General features: G+C 39.6%; 1 long non-coding RNA gene across 1 annotated transcript in view; it reads right to left on the bottom strand.

Annotated features, from left to right (window-relative positions):
• LOC105706903 (uncharacterized) overlaps positions 1–16,959 on the bottom strand; it is a 47,485-nt gene extending 30,526 nt beyond the window's left edge. The window contains exons 1-2 of the long non-coding RNA XR_001104953.3: positions 16,859–16,959; positions 3,777–3,908 (exon numbers count right to left, since the gene is read on the bottom strand). This is a non-coding gene — a long non-coding RNA (uncharacterized LOC105706903). The remainder of the gene's footprint in view (positions 1–3,776; positions 3,909–16,858) is intronic.
• Between the last annotated feature and the right edge of the window lie 5,438 nt (positions 16,960–22,397).

Genomic DNA, 22,397 nt, shown 5'->3' with positions numbered 1-22,397 from the left:
CCTCTGAATCTGTCCATCACCACATCTGACTACAACAACCTTAAGACAGTAATAACAACAGCTTAATTTTTGCCTTTCAAAACTAACACAAGTTCCTCTCTTGGGCAATCATACAAAAAAATGGGATTCTAGGAAATTTAGTTCTCAGTTTATCCATGTTGACATAACACAATCATGCACAATCCACCACTTGTCAACTTGGTATCCACATACACGTCTTTAACCACATTTAATTTCCAAATAAAAACAATTACAAAACCATGCCTCTAGATAAATTGATGCAACAAATGAGTTTTGTCACTCATCTGGCACTCAATTAAGTCTTTTAAAGGCATCACAAAAATCTATCAGAGCTGGTAGTGGAGTACACCTATCTAATTCCAGGTATGGCTGAGGTGGGAGGATTGCTTGAGGCCAGATTTGAGACCAACCTGGGCAACAAAGGGAGACCCCATCTCTAAAAAAAAAAAAAAAAAAAAAAATCTATCAGGTCAGTTTCTTCTAGGTAGGGAGAAGACTATTCTTCCAGGTTAGATAAAAACTGGTACTGGGCTCATTCTCTATAAAATGAGTGCAGAAACAACACTGTATGAGATACTATGATGACAAATAAAGGATTCAATAAGCACAATGCATTTTCTCTTCCAAGTAGAAATGGTCCAATATAATCAGCCTGAACAAGGTGGCCTGAAAAATGGTGCTGTATCTCCAGTTGGTGTTTGTCTTTGCTGATCACAGTTGGAGACTCAGCCATGGAGGTAACCAGACTGGCTTTGGTGAGAGAAAATCAATGTTGCTGGATAACCTCTGTCCCTGTAGCCACAGCCTTTTTATTTATGAGTGCATTGGGCAAGGACAAGAATGACTGGGCAAAGAGGATGACCAACATCCACAAAACAGGTCATCTTGTCTATCTTATTGGTAAGATCCTTCTATTGTAAGGCTGCACTTTGGTGAGCTTTCACCTCAGATACAAATATTGTCATATTTTGTAGTCATTTAGAGAGGTCTATCCCCGTATCTCTTTTCCAGACCTCATTGCCTCCATTTGTATAATCATCTTTCTTCAAGCTAAGTTCATAACCAATTAACCAAACCATTAGTCACTTCTCATGAATTAATAGATCCATACATTTAGCCATCTCTCCTTCTAGGCAAATTAACCAAACAAGTGCACTACCCATTGGAAATGTTTCATTTCAACACTGTCCTTCATGGCCACACCTAAATAGGGCATTCCATGCAGCTTCTTCCAGCAAATTTGGTAGAAATATTTGTAAACTAGACACTATTTTTTCTTCTTTAATCAAACTGTTCATAGGGAACATCCCATGAAGCTATATGTGCAGATTGAAAAAGGAGAGGCAAGGTAGCAGAAGTAGGATTCATAGGAATCTGAGCCATTTGTTGATGCAATTGACTTGTGTCTTCAGGACCTGGGTGAGCCTGATTTCATGCATTTCACTCCCACTTAATGATGAAGTGCTGCTGTGCACACTCAACATTATAGCTTGTTAAGTCAGACATCACCTACTTTGCAATGGGCAGCTCAGAGTGTATGCTAACTTCTTGGTTCATGGTGAAGTATTTAGTCTCTATTAGGGCCCAGTAGCAAGTCAGAAGCTGTTTCTCAAAGAAGAATAGCAACTGGGAGAGGGTGACATAATTTTGCTCCAAAATTCCAAAAAGTCTGAACTACAAAGGCTTGCCATGTGCTTTATAATGCATCTCTGTCAAGATGCTCCAAGAACTATTGGATCTGCTGGGTCAGACAACTGCTTCTGGTGGTCTTTACTAATAGGCATTGAGAAAAAAGCATCTGCTACATTGATAGCTGCCAGAGGATATGCCGATTTGCTTCAGATAGGAAACCATATTTGGAATTGCAGCAGGGTGAGCAGTCAAGAATGGGTCTGAGAATGCAAACTGGAGAGAGAACTATGAATGGGGGTGAGGTGATGAAGATGACTTGGGATGACAGGCTGAAGAAAAATGTGAATTTGGAGAATGATTATGGAAGAACAGGGAAAATTTTTGAAGAGACAAGAAAGCTACTATCCATAATGGAAAATGGGGAAAGAGCATATTTAAATGGAATTTTATTAAGTTCTAAAATATGATTTTGTATATAAAACCTCTTCTACTATCTACATGGAATCTTCAGTAAAATATCCAATTCTCATCCATCCATGGAAGAGGTGGACTTATACTAGAGATATGTCAAAGTACTGAATGCAGTCTCAATAGTAGGCCTGGAGCAAGAGCTATGGCTGCTCCCAGGAAGTCTGCTAAGCTCAGTTACACTGGTGACTAAAACATTGCAAAATACTGTTGTTAAAGAATGGTAAGCAGTTTCTGTCCTACAAAAAGGCACTTTGAGGCAGATTATCCTTTATTTCAGGGGGATAAAACTCTGGCCCTTTAAGTCATACAGATACAAAACAAGCTTTTGCCTATTGTTCTTGGGAAGATCTGTGATGCAACCTAAAGCAGATATTTTAGCCTAAATGCTAAGTGACTGTGCTAGAATATAAATTGTCCTAGCTAGGTTTAGCAACCAGAATTATGCATCTGCAGACTTTGTTGCTTCTTTGGGAGAAATGTTTATTTTCTCTGTTCAAAATTAAACTGGATGTTCTTCACCTAGAAGCAGTTGCTTATTTCTTGTGGAGATGTGTGTGCCCTTACGTGCAGAAATGGGAAGTTGTCAGGAAGAGAAAGTCAGGGGAGACATTTAAGTAAGATCTTCACTTTACCCAATAGTCTTTTAAATGACTAGGCTTGGCTCAATGCATACTCCTGTTTAATGTCCTAGACATGAGACATGTGGTTAAGAGCATGAGTTCTGACTGGGCATGGTGGTTCAAGTCTGTAATCCCAGTGCTTTGAGAGGCTGAGGGAGAGGAGTCACTTGAGGCCAGGAGTTCAAGACCAGCCTTGACAATATTGCAAGATCCCACCTCTGAAAAAAAAAAAAAAAAAAAAAAGAGCATAGGCTCTGGAGATAGACTGCTGCCATCCAAATTCCCCTCTACCATATACAAGGTATGTTGCCTCACTGTCTTTATTTTAAAATAGGAAGGAAGATAGTTGTTACTTTATAAGGTCGTTAAAAGGATTAAGGATCAAAAGGAGTATAGAGAAAGTTTAGCACACTGTTTGGCATATAGTAATATCTTCATAAATGTTAGATATTGTTATTGTCTTGAAGTTAAGGCTGAATAACTTAGAAAATGATGATACTGGGTATCAATGATATAACTGTCTTGTTGAAACCAGAGGTGAGGCCATACTCCTGTGCATAGGTTGGAGTCTCTTTAGAGGAAGTTAAATTCCCACCACCACTCATCCCAAGAAAATGTGAATCCCAGGGGAAGTTGATGGAATGAAACTATGGATAATGTAAGAAACGGGCCAGAAATGGATGAGACAGAAATACTAGGATGCCAAGTCCCAAATTAGTAATGGGGCTTCTGGGATGCCAGAAATAAGATTCTCAAAATCAGAATGGATGAAGGCTGCTTAAGCTCTGATTCAGGGAGATTCCTCAGGATGACAAGAAACTTATATATGAACTAGAAGAAAGTTGGGCTCTGTACCTATCTTGGGATACTTGCTCAGAATTTGTGAGGAACTAAATAGAATACCATTTCTATTGTTCTTGCTATGTAACAAACCACTCTAAAACTTAGTGGCATAAAACAACAATCTTATTGTCCTCATGGTTTCTATAGATCACGAATGTGGACAAAGCACAGCAGAGGTGACTTGTTTACCTTCTCTAATGTCTGGGCCTCAGCTGGGAAGGTTTGAAGACTGGGAATGACTTGATGGCTGGGGTTGCAGTTATCTGGAGGTGTCTTTGCAGTTGATGCTGGCTGTGGCAGGGACTTCAGTTAGGCTGTCAGCTGGAAAAAAAAAATACAGTGGCATCTCCGTGTAGTATCTCTGTATGAGCTAGTTTGGTCTTCCTCACAGCTTGATGGCGATGAAACTTTATCACTTTTTATCAACCCACCTAAGTCACATCTAAGTGAAGTCACACAGCATCACTTCTTCCAAAGTCACAAGCCCACCCAGATTCTAGGGAAGAGAATTAAGATTCCACTTCTTTATGAAAAGAGAACAGAAGTCATATTGTTTAAAAACAAAAAAAAGGCATGTGGAGTGGGAATTATTCTTTTGATCATCTCCGAAAAATATAATCTGTCTTAGATGAATGGTCCTATTGAATTTCTCTTTTGCTTGAACCTTGGGGAATTCTTCTTATGTCCCTCAACAGCTGGGACTCAAAAGCCAAATGAGTAAGGTATTGCTATATTTGGGAGTCCAACAGGACAGCATTTCTGTAAAAGTTCCATTGGGAAAGGTTGGCTGGACAGTATGTAATCACCAGGAATATTAAAATCTCACAAAACAGAGAGTTAAGGAATAGAAAAAAGACAATTTTGGAAAAACCTAAAGCAATGGAAGTAGATCCTGCTTGGAGGAGCAATGCTGGCAGAATGAAGAATGGAGAGCAATGGCAGATCGATAAAGCCACAAAAGAAAACAATAATTTCTGTGAAATATAAATAAACCTTGGGCAAAATTAACCAATCTTAACTTTGAAGCTGGCAGAAAACTTTTTTCAGTTAGGGAGGCCATTAACTGAGAGAAATTATTTATTGTCAATGTGTATTAACACTAAGCATTCTGTCATATTTGAAAGTGACAGCTCAAATGGGGATTAGACATGGCCCGCCCTTCCTTTCTTCCTTTCTTCCTTTCTTCCTTCCTTCCTTCCCTCCCTCCCTCACTCCCTCTCTCTCTCTCTCTCTCTCTCTCTGTTTCTTTTTTTGAGACAGAGTCTCACTCTGTTGCCCAGGCTGGAGTGCAGTGGCTTGATATCAGCTCACTGCAACCTCTGCCTCCTGGGTTCAAGTGATTCTCCTACCTCAGTCTCCTGAGTAGCTGGGACTACAGGCATGCAACACCATGCCCAGCTAATTTTTTACATTTTTTTAAGTAGAAACAGTTTTCAGCATGTTGGCCAGGCTGTTCTCGAGCTCCTGACCTCAGGTGATCTGCCCATCTCAGCCTCCCAAAGTGCTGGGATAACAAGAGTGAGCCACCACGCCCAACCGTGATATGGATCATATGTCTAAGAGACTACATCTTATATATCAGTTCATAGGTATAACACATTATTTATTATGCTAAGCTATTGTTATTTTTAAAATGTTATATCTTTTATTTATTATGTTAAATATTCAGCCTCCTAATTAGTATTTGTTATCTCTGAATCTAGGTGATACTTTCTGGAGTTTGTCAAACTATTTAGTCATCACTACTTGGAACATTTTAGCACCAGGTGGCAGCAGAATCTGAGGGCTGAGAAAAAATACTTGGGAGGGAACTAAATACCTAATTAAGAATTTACCTCAGACCTAAGGATGGTCAATATGGAGAAGCAATTGCATTACTTCCTACTCCCCATGGTTAAATCTCTCTCTCTCTCTCTTTCTCTCTCTCTCTTATTTTAGTGAGTGATTATTCAAATTGAGCATACATCCTATTCCCCTCTCCACCAAACACTCATATATACTCTTGCAGACACAGAGAAGAACCAGCCAGCTAAGTGGACTATGCTGGAAGTTAGCCTCAGAAGAACAAGAATGAGGGTAGCCTAGCTCATAGACAGCCATAGACATAAAAAGCAAGATAAACCCAATTGGAATCTGTTAGGAAAATCCAGGACCTAAAGAACAGAGACTAAGTTCAAACACCAATTCCAAAGGGCCAGAAGCAGAACCAAAGTCGGGTAGCAGAAAGAGACAAAGAGATGTCAAGCAAGAGCCAGTAAGACTCTCACTTTAACAGTGTTACCTTTAGAGGTCAGTGAGGGTATGTGCCTGGTTATTCTGAGCTGGCCTAGAGACAAAAGAAACTAGACTCAAGCTGTCTTCTTAAATGTATCCAAGTGTTGAACACATCACCTCTACAAAATTCTCCATTGTATATAGGCTGGCCAAAGAACAGAGGCCTGGGAACCCTTTGCTGGTTTCACCCTACCCTTGCTGGGTAATCCAAACTGGCTGTTTGCAAGCTTGAGGTGACTCCCTCATCAGATGTGAGTGTGAGTGCTAATCTTGACTTGCCAGAAGACATGGTAGTGATTTGAGATGGCAGTTCCAACTTGCTCTTATTTAAGAAGCAATGCCTTAGTCACTTCAGATTTTGTTTGGCTAGAGCCAGGTACTTAAGCTGTCAACCTGGATAGAGATGCATATTTTTTAAACACAAATACGAAATCATTTCAAAGTCCATTAAACAGATGTTTTTAGTTGGAGAGTAACTCAAAATTGCCAAGCTACTTTATTTTCTGATGATTCCTTCATCATGATATAGTTCCAAATAGTATTTTTCAATAAGTATAATTTTGAAGCATTTTTTAAAGTGAGTGTTAGAGCTTTTAGGCATTTTCAGTCTGTTTTCTGGTTGCTGTAAAGGCCCAGGATTCAGCCTTGGAACATGTATCAAATTCTCCAATTAGTTATCATTATTTGAAGAATTCCTAAAAAGTTTTGAATGAAGTCTATCGTAATTTTTCTTTATTCCTGAAGCTTTCCACATAGCTGTATATTTCACTGCATGGCTATAAAAATGGATTTTCATGTCATACATCTAAAAGAAGAAACAACAGTCTTTGTTCCAAGGAGTACTTCACAAGATTTACAGGGTTAACAGGTGGAAGGATTCAGCATTTTGCCTCTAGGAAGAAAAGACCAAATGGGGTACAGTGGCTCACACCTGTAATTCTGGCACTTTGGGAGGCCAAGGAGGGTCGGATCACTTGAGGTCAGGAGTTCAAAACCAGCCAGATCAACATGGTGACACTCTGTCTCTACTAAAAATACAAAAAAAAAAAAAAAAAATTAGCTCAACGTGGTGGAGGGCGCCTGTAATCCCAGGTACTCGGGAGGCTGAGGCAGGAGAATTGCTTGAACCCAGGAGGTGAAGGTTGCAGTGAGCCAAGATCGTGCCACTGCACTCCAATCTGGGCGAAAGAGCGAAACTCTGTCTCAAAACAACAACAACAACAACAACAACAAAACAGAACAAAAAAACCCCCACAAAAACAAGAAAAAAACCTATTGGGGTCAGTAACAGCCTCTTGAGAAGTGGCTGTGTTTATGCCTGGCCTTATGAACCAAGAGGTGGACTGCCTCAAGAAGCGAGCATTTGTGGACAACTAGCAATAAGATGGAGTTAAAGTACACCACGGAGAAGGGTTGCTAGGTGCCTACAGAGGCCTTGAAGGGATAGTACCCTGGTGTGATCGCTGCGTTCCAGGGGCTATCCCTCAGGAACCTGATTTAGCAGCATAATGACAGTGGATGATCTCTCCCTCTCTCTGAGCCCCTCCTTTTCTCAGATGAACATCCACTAACAAGCTCTGATGTATAAACCAGGAAGTTTATCTATTCACTTATAACTAGGGTCTCAGATCTTCCGATAAGTATATATATTTTTATCTATAGGCAGATCTACACAGAAAGCCAAATTACTATCAAAAGTCTGCTGCACATAAGCATAGACTAAGAACGAGGGGAGTTAGTGATTCAATTGTTTCATAGTTTTATCTTGGATCTAGCCCCATGTACTTGTCTTAGTAAGGAAGAAGGCAGATTAAATCCCTCTCATTTCTTTATCTGGACTTGATCTAAAAGCTTTTCTAGTTCTGACTTTTATACTTAATTTCATTTTATTTCCATTGTCTTCTGGTATAAATGGAATCATAACAGGAACTCAAAAGGGTCAGACAAACCACAAGGACAGTGAACTGTGTCTCAAGATATATGAGTAAGAAGAAAGAGGACCTTAACTACTTTGCCTGACTTCAGATCTCTAGACACAGATAAATTATACCAAAATGTGCAAGAAATACAGATACTGTTAGGAATCCTCTGAGACATTTGGAGACATTATAGAGATGAGAAGAGGTACTTGAACCCTAAAAACAAGCAAATGTTCTGATTTTCTAAATAAAGAAATAATCTGAGCCAGAAAAGACAGGAAAGTAAGTCTCAGACAAATCTCTGACATAGTTTAGGTAGATTACCGAGCACAGAAAAGAATGCAGTGATCTCTAGGAAGCAGCATGAGCTCACTACAAATGCCTCAGCCATACCATTTGGCCATTTACTGTTTACTTTTCAGTTATATTTATTTCTTGGTTTGTCACATTTAAGATTGAGCCTGCATTTAAATAATAAAATAAAAGGGATGATATTTTATTTCTTTGTTGTGAATCAGTTAATGTAGCAGCAATATTTGTTCATCAGAATTCTGGGTTAAATCCTTTAGTGAGTCCATCCTGACCAGGTGCCACATGTGCCACTCTGCCTTCTGTAGTAGAACTGGAAGGCAACATTTCAGTTCCAGTGAGACTATATTGCCTTTGTTTGAAACATCTCTAAATTCCTTTCAGAATTTTCTTCTGAAGTTTACTTTTTTCCCCACAGGTAGAAAGTCATTGCCCTTTGAAGAATAGATTTTTACCTTTTCCAGAAACAGTCATTTCTATCAGAAACAAAAAGAGATGAACTTCGATCAGCTAGTCAATTGAATGATGGGGTAGAGGGAAAGAGGAATGCAAAGATTAGGGTATACATATAAACTGGAAAAAAAAAAAAAACAACAATTTAGTTGTGGGTCTTGTAAACTGGCCCTGAAAGCAGTCTCTAAAGAGGAATTTTTTAATGGAGAAAAATGTCCTTAATACTTTTCAAATTCTTAAAGATTATCTTATTTTAAAATGTTTAAAAATGTAAGTTTAAAATGATAAGGCAGATTGAACATAGAAATACATACAGACTTTTCTATACCTTCCTTTCTTCTGATCTAGCAATGTAATCCAAGCATTATAAGTAACTTTTAGTTACAGAACAGATTTCATTTCATTTCAAATGTATTTTGATATGTATGTTTTTTAAAATCAGGATAGCAGATTATATCTTCTAATGTTCTGATAGGCTACAAATCATAGCTCGTTTATTTAAACTTGGAATTTTAAAAATACATAGGAACAAAGATTTAGGTAGTTTTAAGTTTATATCTTTTGTTAAATTCTTTTGAAAACAGAATTCAAACTTTAAATGCAAAAATATTGTCGCCAATACATTCACATCATATTTAAGTGTTATGTTATATGTGACTTTAACAGAATTTTAAAAGTTAGGAGATCAGCAGTATTATCAGAAAGTAACATCTGTAACATTACTTTTCCAATATACCTCATCCATGCAAATTTCTCTGGGGACATTTCAAATAATCTTCACCAAAATTAACTAAATGAGAAATAAAAAATAAGCAATATTTTTCTATTTATAATTAATCTTTTTCCTGATTTACAAAACTACATATAATTCAACAACATTTTATAAAAGCAAGAGAAGGATTAAAAATAAAGTGAATGTGGGAAAAATTATCCAGGACTGAAGCAGGGATTCACATTCATGCTTCGAAGTCCTTTGTACTTGGCTAAATTTAGCTTAGGCTTTCTAACAGTCATTGTAAAGAAGGAAACAATCAGTTCCATTATTCACAAGTATTTTAAAAAGCGCTATTTAGAGGGGTACAACATTTTAGGTTCTTGAAGCCTGGGGCTTGAGGAGCTCAATCATCTGCTAGCAAAAAATATTTCCTGGTGGTAAACTGGTTGAAAGCTGAATTAAGTATTATATTTTGTCAGGAGGGTCCAAATCATGTCATTCCTCTGCTCTAAAACCTTCAGTGGCTTTCTACTGCCTATACATTAACTATACATTTCTTAATCTGATATTTGAAGCCATCCTCAAAACCAAGTCAAGGTGAACTCCCTGAAGGCAGATAGCATTTCTTACTCAATATTATTAGCATTGTAACAGGTCCAGTGACAATGTAGGTATCAATAGATGCACAGAAACAACTCTTTTATACAGGGACTCTCAATCACCTAAGAAAATTGGCAGAAACTTCTCCAGTCCTCTTTTCTCTACTGGTAAGGCCTTCCCCTGCCAGCTCTGCCAGTTAAATGCTGCCCAATTTCTTCAGAATCAATAATATCCTCATCACCAATAATGGCTACAATACCATCATTTTGCATTTGTATTGTGCTCTACAGCTTACAAGTGCAGACACAAAAAATCCAATTCTATTCTCATAATCAGCCTTGCTTTATAGTCAGGGAAGCGATCATGGTCCTGGCTCCACAATGCAAAAACCACATCTTGTACAAGATCACATCCTTATTAAATGGGAGATACCATTTCCTCCTGATTTCCACAACAGGTCATGGTCTCTTTCTCTTCTTCAAACCCTTGTGGCATTCAGTTTGTGCATCTCTTTTCAAAATAACTCCATTCATTTTACATAGTCCTTTATAGTTTATAAAAAAAAGTTTATCATGAAAAATTGTTATATTTTTCATTTTTACAACCTCATTTGGAAAAAAAATAATCCTCTCCTTACCACGAGGCCCCTGCTGCTTCCTCTGCTTTCTCTAAAACTATAAAAAGTAAAAGCTACCCAGTAGATTTCATCACCATTACTGCATTCATTTTATCATCTACCAAGAACAATAGAAACTAACATTTCTAAGGTTCCTACTCTCTGGAAGGTGCTGCCATAATTTTTAAATAGATGATACTGCTGCATTTTACTTCTTTGCCCTTACACTGTTAAATTCTCTCTCTCTCTCTCTCTCTCTCTCTCTCACACACACACACACACACACACACACACCCCCAGAGATGACCCTAATCTGAAGATAAAGTTTGTACTCCTTCTCTATGGACACTTTGACAAATGGGGAAAGAGAAGAGGAGTAGTGGTGATGAAAAGGAACTTAAATCCTTTCTGCAACTCTGCTACAGTGACTGATTTAAGAACCAAGTCTAGCTGGAGTCCATTGGGGGATCCAGAATGTGTTGACAAGAGCTGCCAGTTAGGGGAATTTCGGGTGAAGACATCCTCAGGCAGGAAAAAACTCCAGCAGAGAGGTTTTGATGAGGAGACTCTTCCTCCTTCACCTTGGTTCTGAGTGACAGCTCCAAACTAGAAGGCTGGAGAACAGAACCAAAGTGGAAGCCACCACCAGAAATCTTTTGGGTCTGAGGACTGGAAAGTCCCTGTGCTAAGATGCAGCATTACACAACTCCAGGGGTTGCTCTTCACATGCCCCATACTGTGCACATGGCCTTGGAGTTGTGCAACATGGGGTCCTCCTTATGGTATCTGGCCCTGTCCTCCCATTCCACTGACTGCAAGTCACAGGGGACATCCATGTGGAGACCCTCAAGGGACCAGGAAACTGCCAAGCTTTCATTACTCATTTGATGATTTGGTACTTGGCATTTTGATTTCAGTTCACTTTATGGCTTCCTGTAATTTCATGTTAAAGGTGTCTATGATGGGCACTGGGATTCTCTAGACATGCTAAGGAGGAACTCGAAGGTGCGTATCATGCCAATTGTGTGATTCCTCCTATAGCGTGACTCAAGCTTCTGATGGCAAAGATTTCTCTGGAAAACAGGTCAACTTCATCCAGACTGTGTGGCCTCCATTCTTTTAGCTACGTTTTTCTGTGAAAAGCATTACTTTTTGAGAAAAGCAAATTAGAAATTATTCTAACTTACATATGAGGCCCAGTGACAATTTCCCAACCACCCTTCAGGTTTGTAGTTCCCAAAACTGACTGTACTTTAGAATTACTTACAGAAAATATATTGACACCTGGTTTCTACCCTAGGACAAATAAGTCAAGGTCTCTGAAGGTGGGGCTCAGGCAACTACATGATTTTTTTTTTTTTTTGAGATAGAGTCTCACATACTGTTGCCCAGACTAGAGTACAGTCGCATAATCTCGGCTTACTACAACCTCCATCTCCTGGGTTCAAGTGATCCATCTGCCTCAGCTTCCTGAATAGTTGGGATTATAGGCACATGTCACCATGCCTGGCGAATTTTTTGTATTTTTAGTAGAGACAGGGTTTCACTATGTTGGCCAGACTGGTCTTGAACTCCTGATCTCATGATCCACCCACCTTGGCCTCCCAAAGTGCTGGGAGCAACTACATCTTTTAAAAGGTTTCTAAGTGATTCATTGTGCTGTCAGGGTGGTGAACCTGTGCCTTGGGTAGTTTTCTTATTCTTCCTCTGATCTCAGCCTCAGTGATAAATTGAGCTTCAGAAGGTTTGCTCAGCTGGAGAAACTCAGTTATGAAACTGGAGAGGACACCAATGAGATCAAAAAAACAATGAGATGAACAGGTCATCTAAAACAAATATTTATCAAGTGCCACATTCCTCGTCATGTACTAGGTGCTGAAAACACAAAATAATTATGACAAAGTCCCTACCTTCGAAAAGTTTCTGCTCTAGCTGAAAGACAGGTATGTGAATTACTGTAACACAGAGCAAAATTAAATCAAGGTATTATGGGAGCACAGGCTGGGGGAATAAGGGAAGGTTTTGGAAGAGAAAATACACTTGAGGTAGGTGTTCAAGGAGGAATAAAGTTCTGATCAGTGGAAAGGAAGCAGAAGGCATTGCAAAGAGAGATGTAGCTTGAGCAAAGGCATAGAGGCAAGAAAGTGGATGGGATATTGAGGAATTACAGGAACCTGGTTCAGAAAATAGTAGCCTATGAGGCTGGAGGGTTTTTTTTAAATTAATACTTCTAAAATTTTTTGTAGAGATAGGTTCTCATGTCACCCAGGCTGCTCTCAAACTCCTGGGCTCAAGCTATCCTCCTGCCTCAGCTTCCCAAAATGCTTGGATTATAGACTTGAGCCACTGCACCTGGAGCAAGGCTGGAGATTTAAATTTAAATGTGAAACCAGGCACATTGGTTCTATGATTGTACCTGTGAATAGCCACTGCACTCCAGCCTGGGCAATACAGTGAGACCCTGTCTCTTAAAATGCTTTTGAAATTAAAAAAAAAAAAATTGGTGGAAGGCCTCAGAAGCACTCACAAGTAATGTGTAGGTGTTATGAGTCTGTAAGTCTATATGGCATGTGTCTTAGATGGAGAGAATACAACAGAGATTCAAAACCAAATAGCGCCATGATAAGATCTGAAACAAATACAAACATGATCAATATGAACTTTGATAAACACATCTGAGGTAGTTACTCATCCTGTTCTCCAGCAGCCTTCTCTGTTTTTACGCTTTACGATGAGGCAGAAAGCTGTATAGAAAAGTCACTTAAATTATTTATCCTAAATCGAGTTGGGTTTAAGAGTCTCCTCTTGCTGCTCCCACTACTCTGAGAGACCTGGACATACCACTGTTGCACTTTTTCTGTGCCTTGTACATATGTTCTCTCTGTTCAGAATGCTATTTCTTCCCTTCTGTGATAATGCCCATGTACTGACTAAACTCTTAAGTTGCCAGCTCTGTGTGTCTTTCTATAGCATTTTTGTAGGGAGAGCTAATATAATACTTATTGATTATATTATATTTAGCAACATGTCTGTCTTTCCCCCAAAACTGTGAACCCCTGGAAGACAGAAACAGGATCTTTTTAAACTTTCAATCACCAGGACTCAGCACAGTGGCTTACACGCTGGTGGTGAAGACTGAACGAATGAATGAAGGAGAAAGCACTTACCAGATGTTGGAAAGATTCAAACTTACCAATTATGTTCTTTAATGTTTAGGTATTGGGATTCAGGAAATTTTTTTTCATATGTAAAACCATTTGCTCAGGTCAAAACACTTCTAAAGTGTTCACTTATAGAAGCAAAATGACAGTTGCTGAACCTATCAATTTATTTCCATGAAACAAGCAACATTTCTCTCTTTAGTACTAATCTGCCAAGGAAATGCTAAAGTTAATACATCGTTAGCTAGAAATATAAATATCACTCAAAAAGCTCCTGAAAGCCACTGAAGCCTACAAAAGGGGAAAAATTCCCTAAGGGGTATGACAATAGAATTTGGAATTCCTGGGATAAGAAGAGAGAGGGTGGTGCTCTTTGTGAATTTTGATGATTTCATGGGCATTATCACAGTTCCTTAAATGTATTCCACTAGTTGGAGGATTAAAAGGTTTACTTGTGAGAGTGTCAGTTGTCAAAGGACGGAGGATAGAGTCTACAATCTTGTAAAAGAGAACTCCAGCAGCTCCTCCAACAGGAATCTTGAAATATTTGTTATTTCAGGAATAATTTTGCCCTACTGTTATAGTTCCTTGGTTCTTTAACAATCCTCTTGCCCCTGGAAGAAATAACAGGTTTAAGGAACTTAATTTTTGCACTGTTACTCCCAAACTCTATTTGTGAGGTGCCTTGTCTATTTCTCCTTGCATTTATATTGGCTTTTGCCTCATGTATTTTGATGCTCTGTTGTTAGGTGTGTACACATTACGGATTGTTTTGTCCTCTTGGAGAACTGAACCATTTATCGTTAGGTAACGTGCTCTTCTTCATCCTTGATAATTTTCCCTGTTCTGAAGTCTACATTGCCTGAAATTAATAGAGCTACTCCAGCTTTCTTTTGAATAGTGTAGGCGTATATTATGGGTTGAATTGTGTCCCCTCCCCCAAATTTTTATTGTTGGAATTCTAACCCCCAATACCTCAGAATGTGACTTGTATATTTGGATACAGGGTCTTTAAAGAGGTATAAAATTAAAAGAAGATCATAAGAATGGCCCCTAATCCACTATGATTAGTGTCCTTATATGAAGAGGAAATCTGGACACAGACATGAACAGAGGGAAGCCTATGTCCTCAAGAGGGAGAAGATGGCCATCTACAAGCCAAGGAAAGAGGCTAAGAACAGCTCCTTCCCTCATAATCCTCAGAAAAAAATAATTCTGCCAACACCTTGATCTCAGATTTCTAACCTGCAGATTGTGAGAACATAAATTTCCCTTGTTTAAGCCACCTAATTTCTAGAACTTTCTTATGGAAGCCCTAGCAAATGAATACAGCCATAGTATCTCTTCCTCTATCCCATTACTTTTAACCTACTTGTGTCTTTATAGAGTGAGTTTCTTGTAGACAACATATGGGTCTTGCTTTTTATTGTCTGACAATCACACTGACCCCCCCCCAAAAAAAAACGATATATTTGGACAATTCACACTTAAAGTGGCTATTGATGTATTTGGTTTAATATCCACATGTTCCCAGTGTTTTTTACTCATTGCACTCATTCTTTGTTTCTTTTTGTTCCCCTTTCTTTTCTCTCTTCTTTGGCATATCAGTTACACTTCCTTTTGAATTTTTTTAAAGTAGTTGCCTTAGAGTTTCCAATATACATTCACAACTGATCTAAGTCTACTTTCAAGTAACACAACGCCGCTCTAGAGGTAGTGCAGTTACCTTATTCCCAATTCCTCCCTCCCATCTCTTAGAGCATTTATGCCATTAATTTGACTTATCCATATGCTATCATCACCAACTATATTATTACTGTTATTACTTTAAACAGAGAGCTGAAAGGTTTAAAGCATGGGAGGGGCAACAGGACACATACCAAATTACTGTACTAAAATGTAGACTAATGAATCAAAAAAACCAGAAAATCCACATTATAAGGTAGTCATTTGGAGGAAGGAGGCATTAAACCTAGAAATGTTAGGAAAGGCCACATTTGGTATGAACATGGAAAGATGAGTAGGATTTGGACATGCATAGAGGAAAGAGCAATTGGTAGAGAATATCCCAGGTGGGAGGCACAGGGTGGGGAAAGGATTGGGATTAAAAAACACTGAGAATTTCAATTTGGTTAGAACTAAAGATGTATGATGGAGAGTAATTGGAAATAAAGTTAGGAAGCAAGGTTGGGCCCATGTGGAATTTCTATTAACTTGCATGTTTGTACATCTGTCATGTGATATTAATTGACATTCATAATAATAACTAAGTTACTACAAAACCCAAGGTGCTAAAGTAAAAAACTAAGATACTACAAAACCCAAAACAGCTAAAGTAAAAATAACATTTAATATAATTTTAATGCTGTTTGTTTACTATGTTCTCGTTGTAAGCATAATATAAAGTTCCATTTTTGAGGAGGAGTTAGGTTGGTAAGGGACGTAAATAAGAGTAATTAAAGTCAATGAACAAAGCAAAAATTACATAGTCAAAGTTATCCTTGAAAATTCTTTAAATTGTCCAGAAGGTTCATTAAGCATGACTTTATATACAATAATTCTTAGGCACACTAAGTTGTGAGGATAACTAAACTAGATAATCTAAATAACAAAAAGAGGGAGGGGAAAAAAGGGAATGAAATTTATAAGCACATGTCTGGGCATTTAAGCCATTCCATATATAAAATGATTATGAAATTCCTATGTAGTGAATGAGAGATAAGTGAAAAATCCTAGCATTCCTGATTATCTGCAGCGTTTACTCCTTTGGGTTTGAGATAAAGCCTCTTTAACCTACTATATATATATGAACAGACAGTTTGGTGATGGTGTGTGCGGTGGCAGAGGACAACAAAGCAGACAGTGAGGTTTAAGTACTAAAGTCAGTGGATTCATTATATATATGTTTAAACTGATATCATAAGATAGTAGAAACATGGAATTTTGTGTCTACAATAGTTAGAATTCTCTTAGTGAAAGTAGAAGTTCAAGAGAAAAAAAAAGAAAAAAAGAAAGTAGTAGAAGTTCATTTGAGCTAGTTAAAGCAATTAAAGAAAAATGAGGGATAGATTGGAGGGAGGTGGGGCCAGATGGCTGAATAGACACCTCCAGTGAACATCCCTCTGCCAGGAATAGCAAATTGAAAAACCATCCAAACAAGAAAGCCCCTTCATAAGAACCAAAAATCAGGTAAGTGATCACAGTACCTGGTTTAAACAACTTACCAAGGTCGGGCACTGAAGAGGGTAGGAAAGACAATCTTGAATTGCTGACACCACCCCTCCTTCATCCTCCAGCAGCAGCCATGTGGTAAGAAGAGAGAATCTGTATCCCTGGGGGAGGAAAAGTACAGTGATTGTGAGACTTTGCACTGGAACTCAGTACTGTCACAGTGGAAAGCAACGCAAGAAAGAATTCAGCTGACACTCGCAGAGCACCATTTAGACCAGCATTAGCCAGAGGGGGATCACCCATCCCAACAGTCAGAACCTGAGTTCCAGCAAGCCACACAACCATGGGCTAAAGTACTTTAGGACCCTAAGTAAACTTGAAAGGCACTAAGCCACACAACCATGGGCTAAAGTGCTCTAGTACTCTAAGTAAACTTGAAAGGCACTAAGCCACACAACCATGGGCTAAAGTACTCTAGTACTCTAAGTAAACTTGAAAGGCAGTCTGAGCAACAAGGACTGCATTTCCTGGGAAAGTCCTGGTACTGTGCTGGACTCAGAGCCAGTGGACCCGGGGTGCACGTGACCTAGTGAGACCTTAGCCGGGGTGGCCAATGGAGTGCTTGTGTCAAAACTCTCTCAAGCCTGGGCAGCACAGCTTGCAGCTCCAAAAGAGACTCCTTTCTTCCACTTGAGGAGAGAAGAGGGAAGAGTAAAGAAGACTCTGTCTTGCAACTTGGATACCATCTCAGCCACAGTAGAACAGGGTACCAGGAAGAGTCCTGAGGCCCCCAAACCAGTTCTAGTTCCTGAACATTTCCAGACACACCGTGAGCCAGAAGGGGACCCTCTGCCTTGAAGAGAAGGACAGGATTCCTTCTGGCAGGATTCATCACTTGCTGACTAAAGAGCACCTGGGCCTTGAATAAACACCACCAGCAGCAAGGCAGTACTCTCACAGGGCTTGAGTGAGACTGAATGCTGTGCTAGCTTCAGGTGTGACCCAGCACCTTCCTAGCTGTAGTGGCTATGGAGAGAGACTCCTTTGGTGTAACAAAGGAGAGGGAAGAGTAAGCCTTGCAGCTTGAGTACCAGCTCTGCCACAGTGGGATAAAGCACCAAGTAGGCTCCTGGGGTCTCTGATTCCAGGCTTTGGCTCCTGGATGGCATTTAGACTAACCCTGGGCCAGAGGGGAGCACACTGCCCTAAAGAGAAACCTAGGCCTGACAGCATTCACTGCAAGCTGACTGAAGAGCCCTGGGACTTGTGTAAACCAGGCAGTACTTGCCATAGGCCTGGGACAGTGGTGGCCACAGGGAAAAACTCCTTCTACTTGAGGAAAGGAGAGGTAAGAGTGGAAAGGACTTCATCTTGTGGCTTAGATGCTAGCTCAGCCACAGTACAATAAAGCACTAAGGATCTGCCTAAGGTTCCCAACTGCAGGCTCTGGCTCCCAGATAGCATTTGTGGACCTGCCCTGGGCTGAGGGGAGCTTACAGTCCTGACAGGAAGGACACAGGCCTGGCTGGATTTGCCACCTGCTGACTGAAGAGCCCTTGAGCCTTGAGGAAACACATGCAGGAGCCAGGCAGTGGCTGCTGCAGGCCTTGGGCGAGATCTAGTGCTGTGCTGGCTACAGGTATGACCCAGCACAGTCCCAGTGGTGGTGGTCATGGGGGTGCTTGTGTCACTCCTCCCCTAGATCCAGGCAGCTCATCATGGAGAGACTCCATTTATGAAGAGAGCAAGAGTCTCTGCCTGGTAATCCAGAGAATTCTCTCGGATCTTACCCAAGACCACCAAAGCAGTACATCTATGAGTCTCCAAGAATCACAGCATTACTGGGCTTTAGAGTAACCACTAATCCAGATATGCTTGCAGTGAACAGAGACTTAGATCACAACACTCAATTCCCTCTGAATACTCAGAAATCCTTCCCAAGAAGGATAGGTACAAACAAGCTCAGGCTGCAAAGACTACAATAAACACTTAACTCTTCAATGCCCAGACATTGCTGAATATCCACAAGCATCGAGACCATCAAGGAAAGCATGACCTCACTAAACAACATAAATAAGCCACCAATGACCAATCCTGGAGTGACAGAATTATGTGAACATTCAGACAGAGAATTCAAAATAGCTGTTTTGAGGAAGTACAACAAAATTTTAGATAACATACACATATAAAGAAGAAATTCAGAATCATATCAGATAAATTTAACAAAGAGATTGAAATAATGTTTAAAAACCAAACAAATTCTGAAGCTAAAAAATTCAACTGACATACTGAAGAAGGAATCAGAGTCTCTTAACAACAGAAGTGATAAGCAGAAGAAAGAATTAGTGAGCCTGAAGACAAGCTACTTGAAAATATACAGTCACAGGAGACAAAAGAAAAAAGAATAAAAAAAAATAAGGCATGCCTACAAGATCTAGAAAATGGCCTTGAAAGGGCAAATCTAAGAGTTACTGCCTTTAAAGAGAAGATAGAGATTGCGGTAGAAAATTTATTTAAAAAGATAATAACAGAGAACATTCCAAACTAGAGAAAGCTGTCAGCATTTAAGCACAAGAAGATTATAGAACACCAAGCAGATTTAACCCAAAGAATACTACCTCAAGGCATTTAATAATCAAACTCTCAAAGGTGAAGGAAGGAAAAAACCTTAAAAGCAGTAAAAGAAAAGAACCAAATAACATATAAAAGAGCTCCAATATGTCTGGCAGCAGACTTTTCAGTGGAAACCTTAAAGGTTTTGACATGGCAGTGCATATGGCATGACAGAGTGGCATGACATATTTAAAGTGCTGAAGAAAAAACTTTTATCCTAGAATAGTATATCCAGCAAAAATATCCTTCAACCATGAAGAATAAATAGAGACCTTCCCAGACAAACAAAAGCTGAAGGATTTCATCAACACCAAACCTGTCCTACAAGAAATGCTAAAGGGAGTTCTTCAATCTGAAAGAAAAGGATGTTAACAAGCAGTAAGAAGTGATCTGAAGGTAGAAAACTCACTGGTAATAATAAGTAAACAGACAAAAACAGACCTTTTTTCTTAAGACAGGGTCTGGCTTTGTTGTCCACCCAGCCTGGGGTACAGTGGTACTATTAATAACACAGCTCACTGTATCCTCAACTCCTGGGCTCAGGTGATCCTCCCACCTCAGCCTTCCAAGTGGCTGGGACCACAGGCCCATGCCACCATGCCTGGCTTATTTATTTAAAAAATTTTTGTAGAGACAGGGTCTTGCCATGTTGCCCAGGCTAGTCTCAAACACCTGGGCTCAAGCTGTTGAGACTGCCTGCTCAACATGGCCAAGACTGCCTTGGCCTCCCAAAGTGCTGGGGTTATAGGCATGAGCCACTGTGCCCAGCCAAACACAGAATAACAACACTGTAATTGTGGTATGGAAGTTACTCATATCTTGAGCAGAAATACTAAAATATGAACCTATCAAAAATAATAATTACGACAACTTTTCAACACACAGAGAGTATAATAAAATATAAATAGGAACAACAAAAAGTTAAAAAGCAAGCAGTTAAAGTGTAAAGTGAAGTGTAGAGTTTTTATTACTCTTCTCTTTGCTTATTATTTTTACAACCAGTGTTGTCATCAGTTTAAAATGATGGGTTATAAGTTGTTATTTCTAAGCCTCATGAGAACTTCAAATTTAAAAACCTACAGCAGATACACAAAAAGTAAAAAGCACAAAATTAAAACATACCACCAGAGAAAATAATCTTTACAAATAGGAAGGAAGGAAGGCAGGAAGGAAGGAAGAGAGGGAGGGAGGGAGCAAGGGAACAAGGGAAGGGAAGAAAGCAGGCAAAGCAGGCAGGCAGGGAGGGAAGACCATAAAACAACCAGGAAACAAATTATAAAATGGCAGAAGTATGTCCTTACTTATCGATAGTAACATTTGATATAAATGGACTAAATAAAAATGACATAGAGTAATTGAACTAATTAAAAAAGATCCAATGATCTGTTGTCTACAAGAAAAACACTTTACCTGTAAAGACACAGGGACTGAAAATAAAGATATGGAAAAAATATTCCATGCCAATTGAAACAAACAAACAAGCAACAACAACAACAACAACAAAACAAAGCAGAAGCAGCCATATATATATACCTATCTATATATATATTTTTTTGAGATGGAGTCTTGCTCTGTTGCCCAGGCTATAGTGCAGTGGCATGATCTGTTTACTGCAACCTCTGCCCCACTGGGTTCAAGCAATTCTCCCACTCAGCCTCCTGAATAGCTGGGATTATAGGCATGTGTCACTGTGCCTGGCTAATTTTTGTATTTTCAGTAGAGACAGGGTTTCACAATGTTGGCCAGGCTAGTCTTGAACTTCTGACCTCAAATGATCCACCTGCCTCAGTCTCCCAAAGTGCTGGGATTACAGGCAGGAGCAGCTATATATTTATTAGACAAAAGATTTCAAAACAAAAACTATAAAAAGAGACAAAGAAGGTCAAGTCAAGCCTATAGGAGGCTCCAAACTTTCTCACATTTTCCTGTCTTCTTCTGAGCCCTCCAAACTGTTCCAGCCTCTGCCTAATACCCAGTTCCAAAGCCACTTCCACATTTTTGGGTATCTTTTCAGCAACACCCCACTCTACTGGTACCAATTTACTGCATTAGTCCATTTTCATGCTGCCGATAAAGACATACCCGAGACTGAGAAGAAGAGGTTTAATTGGACTTATATTTCCACATGGCTGGGGAGGCCTCAGAATCATGGTGGGAGGTGAACGGCACTTCTGGCATGGCAGTGGCGAGAGAAAATGAGGAAGATGCAAAAGTAGATACAACCATCAAATCTCATGAGACTTATTCACTACCATGAGAATACTATGGGGGAAACTGCCCTATCAATCAAATTATCTCCCATGATTCAAATTATCTCACATCAGGTCCCCCCCCACAACATGTAGGAATTATGGGAGTAAAATTTATGATGAGATTTGGGTGGGGACACAGAGTCAAACCATATCAGTGGGGGAAGCTTCCTAGATAAAGAGTCCAACAAAATAATTATTTCTTTACTTTGAGGTGGGGGAAAGGGATGGGGAAAAGCAAGCAAAAAATGGCATTCTAAGAAGAAAGAGTAATAGTTGCAAAATCAATTTGGATTTTAAAAAATGTTTTATTATAGAAATCATAAAGAGGGCCTGGTGTGGTGGCACACGCCTATAATCTTAGCACTTTGGGAGGCTGCGGTAGGAGGATTGCTTGAGCTCAGGAATTGGGGATTAGACTGGGCAACACAGGGAGTCCAAATTTCGAGGAAAAAAAATTTAAAAATCAGCCCAGTGTAGTGGCATACACCTGTGGTTCCAGCTATTTGGGAGGCTGAGGAGGGAGGAGGTCAAGACTGCAGTGAACCATGATCACCCCCATTGCACTCTAGTCTAAGTGACAAAGCAGGTCCCTGTCTCAAAAATAAATGAATGAAAGAAAGAGAGAGAGAGGGAGGGAGGGACAGAGAGAGGGAAAAGGAAGGGAAGGGAAGGGAAGGGAAGGGAAGGGAAGGGGAGGGGAGGGGAGGGGAAGGAAGGGGAGAGGAGG

Source organism: Aotus nancymaae, unplaced genomic scaffold (genome assembly GCF_030222135.1).
Source record: "Aotus nancymaae isolate 86718 unplaced genomic scaffold, 86718_ANA_hifiasm-v0.15.2.pri h1tg000003l, whole genome shotgun sequence".
NCBI classification, from domain to species: Eukaryota; Metazoa; Chordata; class Mammalia; order Primates; family Aotidae; genus Aotus; species Aotus nancymaae.
The sequence above is the reverse complement of the archived record's forward strand: the minus strand, read 5'-3'. Positions and strand labels throughout refer to the sequence as shown.